Genomic DNA, 12,123 nt, shown 5'->3' with positions numbered 1-12,123 from the left:
ACAACCCTTCTTTTCCCAGGCTTAGCCATGTACCAATATACTAGTTATTTTTGGAGATTTGCCTTCTCTGGAAATTTCCTCAAAATGAAATCATACAATGTGTGGTCTTTGGGTTTGGCCTTTTTCCATAGTATAATGTTTTCGAAGTTCAGACAGGTCATAACATGTTTTAATATTTCATTCTTTTTATTGTCTAATCATAGCCTGTTGTTTGGATGTACATTGCTCTTTCTAGCTGATGGATAATTGATTTTTACTCTTTAACTATTATGAATAATGTTAGATGAACATCACATACAAATATTTGTTTTCTTAATTTCCTTGGGTAGATACCTAAGAATAGAATTGATGAATCATATGCTAAAATTATTTTCAAGCTTTTAAAATAAATTATCCAATAGTCTTCCAATATAATTATAACATTTTACTTTCTTAAATAGTACAAAGATTTTAGTTCCTACACGTATATATTTTTTATGCTGATCCTGGGGCTTGAACTCAGATCCTGGGCACTGGACACAAGCTATTTTGCTCAAGGCTAGTACTTTACCATTTAAGCCACAGCTCCACTTCTGGCTTTTTGATGGTTAATTGGAGATAAAAGTCTCACAGACTTTTCTGCCTGGGCTGGCTTCAAACTATGATCCTCAGATCTCAGCCTCCTGAGTAGCTAGGACTACAGGTGTGAGCCACCAATGCCAGGAAGTCTTATATATTCGTATAAATGATTATTATTGTCTGTCTTTTTGATGATGGTCATTCTAGTGTGAGGAAAGTAGCCATAACTTGAATTTCATAACTTGAAATGGTCATAACTTGAAAATTTCACCAATCAATAAGGATTCTTAAGTTTTTGAAAAAAATTATTTAAACTGGTACTGGGGTTTGAACTCAGGAACTTGTAGTTTCACTTGGCTTTTTCATTCAGGGCTGACCCTCTACCATTTGAGCCAGGCATTCACTTTTGGCTTTTTTTCTGGTTAATTGGAGGTTAAGAGTCTCTCAGATTTATTTATCTCACCTGACTTTGAACTGGGATCCTCAGATCTCAGCCTTTTAAGTAGCTAATATTATAAGCATGAGCCACTAGAGCATCTTTTAATGTATTGATAAGCCTATTATTTTCAAGTCTTTGGCTAAAATTTTAGCTGGCTTTTCTTCTTGTTGAGTCATAAGGGATTTTTTTTTACATATTCAGATTATAAACCCTTAGTAAATATGTGATTTACTAAGCTTTAATCTCAGTCTGTTTTGTTTTTAAATTTTCTTTCAGGTGCTTTTGGAGACCCAAGTTTTTCATTTTTGGTAAAGTTCAATTTCTGAAGATTTTCTTTCATGGATTCACTTTGATATGGTATCTAAATCTCTTTGTCTAACTAAAAATCATAGGAATTTTCTTATATGTTTTCTTCTGAAACTTTTATATTTTCAGCTTTAAAATTTAGGTCATTTTGAGTTTTATTTGTGGATAGTATGAGGAAAGTGTCTAAGCACAACTTTCTTTTGCATGTGCCATATGTTGAACATTGTCCAGGGCCATTTGTTGAAAAGATTATAATTTTTCTATCAAATTATCTGGTACTTTTGTAAATAACAAATGGACCATAGTGAGTGCATTTGTATACTTTAAATTTTGTTGTATGTATCTATATGTTCACCGTTATGCCAATATCATACTGTCTTTTTATTTTGTCAGTCGTAGGGCTTGAACTCTGGTTCTGGGCACTGTCTTTCAGCTCTTCTGCTTATGGCAAGGGCTCTACCACTTGAACCACAGCACCACTTTTGATTTTTTGGTGGTTAATTGGAGATAAGGGTCTCATGGACTTTCTTCCCTGGGCTGGCTTTGAACCATGATCCTCAGATCTCAACCTCCTGAGTAGCTAGGATTACAGGTGACAGGATTACACCTGACTTCATACTGTCTTCTTTACTGTAGCTTTGTAGTGAGTGTTGAAGTCAGGCTGTAATTTTATGTTCCTTCTTAGATTACTTTGACTCTTCTGGATCTTTACTTGTCCACATAAATTTTTGGCCCAATCTCATATTTAAAAACAAAGTCATCTATGATTTTGATAAGAATTACATTGTATCTACACACCAATATAGACAGAATTGCTTTCTTAATGCTATGGAGTCTTTCAGTCTTTGAAAATAGAATATTTCTCCAGTTATTCATATTTAATTTAATTCCTTGATACCAGTTTTCAAGTGTAGAAATCATACAATTCTTCTATCCCATTTATTTTTAAGTATTTTATTCTCTTTGAATATTATTATAAATGGAATTGTTCCTTAATTTCATGTTTCAATGTTCATTATTAGTACTTATATATGCAATTGATTTTTTATTACTATTGTATCATGAAATCTTTTTAATCTTGTTCGTTAATGCCAATGATTTTTAGTAGATTTCTTGAAATTTTCTCTAAATGAAGTCATGTCATCTGTGAATAGAGAGTGACATCAGTGAAAATGGTAACGAAGACTGTCCTTCCATACAAGTTATGGAAAGGTAGAAAAAGATGTTACAATCAACTTTTCTGAACTCTGGAAACAAATCAAAAGCTTGCAGTGACTCATATCCTTATTCAAGAAAAATGGCTGAGTGTTGGTGAGAATACTCCTATGTGTCAATTTATATCACTCTGATTTCATCTACCCTTTCCCATCTCAGTTATCTCTTTGGAAATACCAACCTGCATTTCTAATGCCAATATTGGGAAGAGCAGAAAGAATTGCCTTTAGCTGATTTGTCTTGTAGATGTCTGGAATTTTTGCTCAAAAGGTATATGTGCATGTTGCCGAACTCTAATCTGACCCATTCCTAAAGTTGATTCATAGGCAGCACTGGTTGAAACTTTCAGAGGCAAATACATTATTTACTGTGATCTGTTGCAGTGGGTAACAGAGACAAGCATACAATACCCAAGAACCTCAAAAGAGAAGGCTGAGATGTGTTATGGAATTAAAGTTTTGAAATGTTATATTAGTAGGAATCTAGAAGGCCCTATGCAAGTCCAGAGATGTATACATTGTGCATGCTCAGGAAAGACCTTAGTGTGCTCTTAGTTTTCACTTGTGACCTTGAGGTTTCACAATAGCCAGATGTAAAGACTAAGATAAAGTTGTAAACTGACTGTCTAAGTATTGAATACATTTCACAGTACGAACACTGACTACTCAATAACTCTGTAAAAACTGTTCTTTTTTGTTTGTTGTTGTTCCAGGCATGAATGGAACCCTCAGTGCACTTATAGGCCTAACCCTATATGACCAAACATGAAAAATAATATATTCTTTACAGAATAAGAAAATAAAGTTATTAAACAATGAGCAGTGAGATGAATGTGGTGACACATACCTGGCCTGTAATTCCAGCACAGTGTCTCATATGTAAGTGTAGACATTATTTTTAAAAGAATCAAGGAATAGTAGAGGAAAAACAAAGGAGGGGGTAACAATGCACGATAGGAAATGTATTCATTACCTTACTCATATAAATATAACCCCTCTGTACATTATCTTTACAATAAAAAATTTAAAAAATTAAGTAGAAATTATGTAGTTGTAAAGTTCAGTAACTGAAAGAGAAAGCTAAATAGAGGGCCTTAACAGATTTGAGAATGCAGAAGGAATAATCAGAAATTTGGAGATAAATAAGATTATTTAATTTGAGGAACAGAAAGAATAAAGAACAAGCAAAAATGACAGAGCTCCAGATACCTCAATATTAACCTATGAATAATGGGTATACAATAAGGAGAAGAAAGAAAGACAGGAACATAATGAATAAATGAAGAAACAATGAAGCCTGGAGATGTAACTCAATGCTAGAGTACTTGTCTATATGTGCAAAGCCCTGATTTCATCCCCAGAACCAGGAGTGAAAAATAACAAGAAACATTAATCCATACATTCAAGGACCTCAATGAACTTTAAATAGTATAAATTCCTAAAACTAGGAATAGAGATGATTTCATTTATTCTTTCAAATCTAAAAAAAATTGCTTTTTTTCCTCTTGTTCATTGCACAAGTTAGGGGTTTCTATTATGATGGTTTGAGCAGAATATATGAGTGAATTTCCTTGCCATATTTCTCATTTTAAGGAGGAAGCATTCAGTCTTTTACCACTAAGTGTGGTGCTATCTATATAAATGATAGTCCTAGCTAAGGGTAAGTGGAATAAATCAAGCTTCTCTTACATTAATCTCAGAAATTGTTAAGCCTTTACTTCCCAAGGGCTGGGATTTAACTGGTTTAGCATATTCATGTAATCTTAAGCCATGTATGCATGTATTACCTTAGATAATCATGCATGTAGCCTTGAGACTGGGTGCATGTACATGGCCACATGTGACTATCTTTGGCCAAATGATATTTTCTTTTTTTTTAATTTAATTTAATTTTATTTGTGAACATACTGTACAGAGGGGTTACAATTACATGGGCAGGATAATGCGTACATTTCTTACCAAGCATTGCAGCCTCCTCCTTTGGTTTACCCTTCACATCCCTTCCCAGCCTCCCCCCTCCCCCCCAATCCCAATCCTTCTCCTTCCTCCCCCTCCCCTCCTACCACCCCCCCCCCCGCACCGACGTTGTAAAGCTCGTTTTGGACATGACAACTTGTACTTCTCATTGCAGGCACTGTTGTTGAATGATATGCTGCTCTGGAGGACAAGGTTTGATGGATGCTGCTGCCAGTGGACAGAATATGAAACTGTGAACAGAATGAAGCTGATGCTCTTGTGCAGAGCCTGTGAGCAGGGATGAACAGTGATCAGTGTGCTGATATGCTTTGGGATCCTGCTATTGTTACTACTGTTGATGAATCTATGGACGAGAGTTTTGTATACACATGATTTCCATTTCCACCATGCCTGGCATGTACCTGTGGCATGCCTGAATTAAAGTAGAATCTGAGAACATGACAACTTGTAATACACCTAGTTTGTTGGGAGTATTTGTAAAGAGTAGGTATTTCACATTCTTACATATATTTTTCTGAATGTATTGAGATAATCATTGATTTTTGTCCTTTATCTTATTATATATTACAGTATGTAATTTTCAGATGTTAAACCATCATTATATTCCTAAGAATCACTTGGGAGTGGGCAATAGTGGCTCATGCCTTCCAATTCTAGCTACTCAGGAGGCTGAGATCTGAGGATCATTCAAAGACAGCCCAGGAAAGGAAGTCTGTGAGACTCATCTCCAATTAACCATCAAAAAGCCAGAAGTGGAGCTGTGGCTCTAGCGGTAGAATGTTAGCTTTGAGGAAAAAAAGAGCTCAAGCTCTAGCACAGTCACCAGGCCCAGAGTTCAGGTCCCAGAACCCCTCCCCCACTCACCCCAACACACCAAATCATTTGGCTGTGTCAAAGTTTTTGACATATTTCTGGATTTTTATTTTACTTAAATTTTGTTAAGGTCTTTTTGTACCACTATTTATGAAGGATACCTCTCTTAGTATTCTTGTCATGTCACATTTTCTTGGCATTAGTATCAGTGTAATATTGGTCTCATGAAATGAAAATGAATTGAGAAATATTCCCTCTCCTTTATTTTCTGGAGGAATGTATGAAGAATTGATTTGACATTTTTATTTGTTTGAATTCACCAGTGAAGTTATCTTGGCTTGACTCATTTTTCTACCCATGGGGAGATTTAAATTTTTGATTCAATTTCCTTTCTTTTCCTTTTCTTTTATGTCAGTACTAGGGCTTGAACTCAATGTCCCATGATTGTTAGGCTGGGCTTTATCACTTGAGCCATATCTTAGCTCTTTCTTGCAATAGTAGTTTTTCAGATAGAATTATGCATATTTTTCTTAGCCTATGGAACTCCTTTAACCTATGGCCTCCAGTATAGATGGGATGACAGCTGTGGGCCACCACAACTGACTTGTTTATGGAGATGTGCTCTTACCTAGGCTGGCCTCAAACCTCAGTCTTCCTGCTCTCAGCCTCTTGAGTAGCTAGGATTACAGATGTTAGCCACAGGTGCCAGGCTGTATCTCATCACTTTTCAAAAGGAGACTTACAAAGGCATTGAGTCTCCTGTATTTAGAGAGAAGGAACACTCAGAGTTCCATAAACTTGCCATGCTATGTAGCAGTGAACATGGAGACTGGTCTGCATAAAGCTTCATCAACTGTGGAGTGGTTTCCCAGATGGGAAATTGAGAAAGAAGTGGTAGATATTTTCCTTCACAAAATGAGAAATGAAAGAATGGAAAACCACCTGCAAAACAAGTTATGGGCTGAAAAATTACTGAGATAAGTTGCTTACACTTTGTACATATTGATATACCTATAAATAATACATTGTTCAGAGCAATGGTCTGTCTAGGGCTAGCTATAAATGATGTCTGTGAAGGTGGGCCTCCTTACAGTCAGAGACAAAGATGGCTCCATTTGTCTGTGTGGCCCACATGGTGCCCCATCTCTCACAAAGCTTTTTTAGTCACCACATTTGCTACACATGCAAATTAAATTCTTTGATGTGTATTTTCCAGTATTCAATGACTCTGCCACAAAATAAATGAAGCTATTTTTTCCTCTTAGCAGTCTTCATTCATAGCTTATAATGCTAATGAAGGTTGCTTGTTTTATGATGTGGCTTCTACTTTATGTACTGTCTTTTCCTTCTTTTACTAATTGCCTGAGCAATAACATGGTGCCTAAATTAGTTGAAAAGTATCATTCTAAATTTTACAAAGCAACACTTAAAATAGTCCTGTCAAAAGGGTAGACACATTCAGATATAAGAAACCTTTAGAGCCCCAAACAGACCAGACCAGAACAGGACATCCTACTGTCACATTGTAATCCACACAGGATTAATAGAGAGCAAGGAAAGGATCCTTAAAGCTGTCAGCGGGTAAAGATCAATCACCTATGAAAGAAAACTAGTAAAAATAACTACATATTTCTCATCAGAGACCATGAAATCAAGAAGAACCTGGAATGGAATAAATGCACTAAAGAAAAACAACTGGGATTGGGGAAGGTGGCTCAGTGGTAGAGTGCTTGCCTTGCATGGATGAGGCCTTGGGTTCTATTCCTCAGTACCACATAGCAGAAAAAGACAGAAGTGGTGCTGCCTCTTAAGTGGTAGAGTGCTAGCCTTGAGCTGAAGAGCTGAGAGACAACATCCAGGCCCAGAGTTCAGGCCCCTTGATTGACAAAAAAGAAAAACAAAAGTAAAACAACTATCAACCAAGAATAGTGTACCCAGCTAAACTCTCCCTCATAATTGAGGGACAAATAAAAACCTTCCCCAGCAAGAAAAACTGAAACAAAATATTTCTACCAAACCAGGATTACAAAGGATACTTAAAGACGTCCTACACATAGAAAAATAACAAGAACATGATATAGGCAGAGAAATTACTCCAAAACAAAGAACCAGATAATTACAGTAAGAATTGGTGAGGCACAGCCCCTAAGAAGGTGAATAACATGGCAGGAACTACCAAACACCTCTCAATCCTAACTCGAAATATTAATGGGCTTAACTCTCCAATTAAATGCCATAGATTGACTAGTTGGATCAATAAACAAGATCCATCCATTTGCTGTTTTCAAGAGACATGACTTGCTCACAGAAACAAACATTCCAAAAGCTAAAGGCTGGAATTAAATCTATTAAGCAAATGCCCCATAAGCAGGCCAGAGTTGTAATCCTAATATCAGATGAAATAGACTTCAAATGAAAAATAGTGAGAAGAGATAAAAAAGGACATTACAATCTAATAAAGGGATCTCTCCTATAGGAGGATATACCAATTCTAAATATCTATACACCAAATGCTGGAGCACTCAAATTCATCAAACAAACTCTACTTACCCTAAAATCACACATAAATCCAAACACATTGATTGCTGGTGACTTTAACACACCACTGTCACCTCTGGACAAAATCCAGCAAAAACTCAACAGAGAAACCTCAGAACTAAACAATTACTTAGGCCAACTAGACTTAACAGACATCTATAGAATATTTCACCCAGCAGCATCAGAGTATACATTCTTCTCGGCAGCACATGAAACATTCTCAAAATAGACCATATTGTAGGTCACAAAGAAAATCTATGGGGGCTGGGAAGGTGGCTCAGTGGTAGAGTGCTTGCCTTGCATGCATGAGGCCCTGGGTTCGATTCCTCAGCACCACATAAGCAAAAATAAAAAGAAAAGAAAAGAAAAAATCTGTGCAAACTCAGAAACATTGAAACTATTGCCTGCATTCTCTCAGAGTATAATGGAATAAAATGATAGCTCAACACAAAAAGCCATAAGAAAATTCTGTAACTCATAGAGACTGAACAACATATCTTTGAATCACCAGTGGGTCATTGAAGAAATTAGAAAGGAAATTCAAATGTTCATGATATACCAGGTCCTCTGGGACACAGCAAAGGCAGTACTCAGAGGAAAATGTATAGCTCTGAGTGCCTGCATCAACAAATTGGAGAAATCTCAAACCAACAATTGTTTTCAAGTCAAATTATCATTTTAAGGAGGGTGGAAAATTTCATTCTTTTTCTTAATTTATTACTTTTTTTTTTGTCAGTTGTGGGGCCTGAACTCTGGGCCTGGGTGTTGTTCCTCAGATCTTCAGCTCAAGGTAGCCTTTACCACTTGAGCCAAAGCTAATTTCATTCTTGAGAAGAGTTAGCTTTTAATGTGAATAAAGTTTAAAATACACAAGTTAGGGCTGGGAAGGAGGCTCAGTGGTAGAGTGCTTGCCTTGCATGCATGAGGCCCTGGGTTCGATTCCTCAGCACCACATAAGCAAAAAGAAAAAAGCCGGAAGTGTCACTGTGGCTCAAGTGGTAGAGTGCTAGCCTTGAGCTGAAGAGCTGAGGGACAGCACCCCGGCCGAGAGTTCAGGCCCCAGGACCGGACCCCCCTCCCCAAAAAAGTAAAATACACAAGTTAGCACACTAACCATATAAAAGATATGACTAAAGTTTACAGGACAGAAACTTTTGAATGAAAAACTTGGAGTAATTACGTTTTTGGCAATAAATGTGATAGAATTATGTAACTCAAATGAACACTCTAATGAGAAATCTGTGGATAACAACTATATAGGTATTTTGGAATCCCAGTCTTCAAAGCAACAATTTAATGATATTATACCTTAAGCTCCTTGAAAATAAGCAACAAGCCAAACCCCAATCAGGTAGACAAAAACGAATGATTAAAATTAAATCAGAATTAAATGAATTAGAGTCCCCAAAACCACAGCAAGGATCAACAAAACAAAGAGTTGGTTCTTTGAAAAAAGTTGACAAAATTGTCAGACCTTTAGCAAATCTCACCAAAAAAAAAAATGAAAGAAAGAAAGAATGCACCCAAATGAATAAAACCAGAGATGAATATGGGAACATGACAGAAACAAGCAGATTCAGAACATTGTAAGGGAATATTTTGTAAACCTGTATGCTAACAAATTTGAGAATCCAGAAGAAATGGAAGAATTTCTTCACAAGATTTTACAGGAGAGAGTATTTTAACATAGCACTGAAATACCCAATGCAATCAAAAAGTACCGGACATAAAGAGAATTGTCAAGGGAAAAAGCAATCAGGAGATGTTAACCTTGAAATGACTAAGTGCTGCAATTATCAAGCAAGATTTCAGAGCAGCTATTATGACCATGACACATGAATAAGGAAAGGTTGAGAAAATTGAAATAAATTGAAAAGTTTTGTAAGAACTAGAAAGTATTTAAAATAAACCAAATGAAAAATTTAAAAGTATAACATGCAATTGCAGAGTTTTTACTTTTTATTTCAAAAATGATTATTAAGTAGTTATACAAAGAGGTTAGAATTCCATAAATCAGGTTATGAGTATAATGCATTCTGATCAATGTTCCCTCTCCCCTTGTACTCCCACATTACGCCCCCTCCCGTTTCTACCCTCAAGTTACATAGTTCAATTTTTATGTAATGACTGCCTTTGCTCACCCTTCCCTCTCCCATTCATGTGTCCCCCAAGGCATCCCCCCCAAAAATATGACTACAGAATTTAAAAAAATAAGAATGGCTCAGTAGAAGAATGAGGATGATAAGGAAAAGAAATTGTCAATTTGATCAATGGAAATCATGTAAGAGTTGGTTCTTCAAAAAAATTAATAAAATTAACAGACCCTTAGCAAATCTTACCAAAAAAAGAAGAGAACACACTGAAAAAAACAAAATCCCAGAGGAGAATGGAAACATTACAACAGAAACAAGCAAGATTCAGAACATCATAAAGGAATATTCTGCAAAACTTCATGCCAACAAATTGGAGAAGCTGGAAGAAATGGAAGAATTTCCAGCAAATATTGATATACCCAAACTAAACCACGAAGATTTAAACCAACTAAATAGACTCATATCAAGTAATGAAATAGAAACAGCATTAAGAGACCTCTCATCCAAGAAAAGCCCAGGACCAGATAAGTTCACAGCCAAATTCTATAAGGCCTTCAAAGGAGGACCTACTCCAATACTCCTCAAGCTCTTCAATGAAATTGAAAGCAAAAGTTCACTACCAAACTCATTCTATGAGGTGAACATAATCCTCATCCCAAAACCAGACAGGGACCCATCAAAGAAAGAGACCTATAGACCCATTTCTTTTAATATTTATTCTAAAAATGTTGTACAGAGGGGTTACAGTTACATGAGTAGGGTAATGAGTACATTTCGTAGTGAGCATTGTTACCTCCTCCTTTGTTTTCCCCCTACCATCACTTCCCTCCCCACCTTGCCAACTCCTCTCACCCTCCCCTTCCTCCCCCCCAATCCCCGACATTGTAAAGTTCATTTTCAACATAGTGTCCTGTACATCTCGTCGTCACAATGGGTCAGCCTGCATCCCCATTTAAGCGTTCTGCAATATCCCTTCCCCTCCCCAAATTACAAAAATGTATATACAAGAGGCAAAACACCGGCTTCAAATCCAGTGAAAACAGGGGTTATACCGTGGGGGAAGAACATACAAAAGAAACAAAAGAATCACATAGTGCATTGTAAGTACATTAAAAGCACTAGCAAGAAAGAACAAACCACTTGTGTCCTGTCTTGGGCTACATTTTGCTTGACGTTATCTCATGTGGTCACATGTACATAGCCTTTGACTTTCTCTGCTTGTCCTAGACATGTACTAGTCATTGCAAACAAGGGAAACCATGGGACCTATGTTTCTTTGGGCCTAGCTTACTTAATATAATTTTTTTCCAAGTCTTTCCATTTCCTAACAAATGAGGCAATGACATTAGAATTCCATTGTATGGATCTATATCTATATCTATAGATATATATAGAGAGATACACATGTATATATATACATATATATAGAGAGAGATACATGTATATCTCTCTATATATTTACCACATTTTCTTGATACATTGATCTGAGGGGCATCGGGGTTGGTTCCATATGTTAGCTATGATAAATAATGCTGCGATAAACATGGTTGTGCTGGTAGCTTTGGTATGACCTTGTTCGTGATCGTTTGGGTAAATGCCCCAAAGTGGGATTTCTGTAGACACATTTCTTTAATGAACATTGATATAAAACTTTTCAGTGAAAATTCTGGCCAACTGACTTCAATAAATAATCAAAACCTCATCCACTATGATTAAATGGGATTCATTCCAAGGATGCAAAGCTGGTTCAATATATGCAAGTCAATTGAATGTAATTCAGCACATCAATAGGAGCAAGGACAAGAACCTCATGATAATCTTCATAGATGCAGAAAAAGTGTTTGATAAGATCCAATACCCCTTTATGATGAAAGCTCTGTAGAAGCTAGGAATCCATGGAATATTCCTCAATATAATAAAGGCTATATATGACAAACCTATAGCTAGCATTATACTTGATGAAAAGTTAAGACCATTTCCTCTAAAATCAGGAATTAGACAAAGATGTCCACATTCTCCTCTCCTTTTCAACATAGTATTGGAATTCCTAGACATAAAAATAAGGCAAGAGTCAGACATAAGAGGGATCTGAATTGGGAGAGAAGTAAAACTCTCCCTCTTTGCAGATGACATGATCCTGTATATAAATAACTCCAAAGATTCCTCTCCCAAGTTACTTGTGCTG

This window comes from Dipodomys ordii, unplaced genomic scaffold (assembly GCF_000151885.1).
Source record: "Dipodomys ordii isolate 6190 unplaced genomic scaffold, Dord_2.0 Scaffold134, whole genome shotgun sequence".
Lineage (NCBI taxonomy): Eukaryota > Metazoa > Chordata > Mammalia > Rodentia > Heteromyidae > Dipodomys > Dipodomys ordii.
This window is presented reverse-complemented; position numbering follows the sequence as displayed.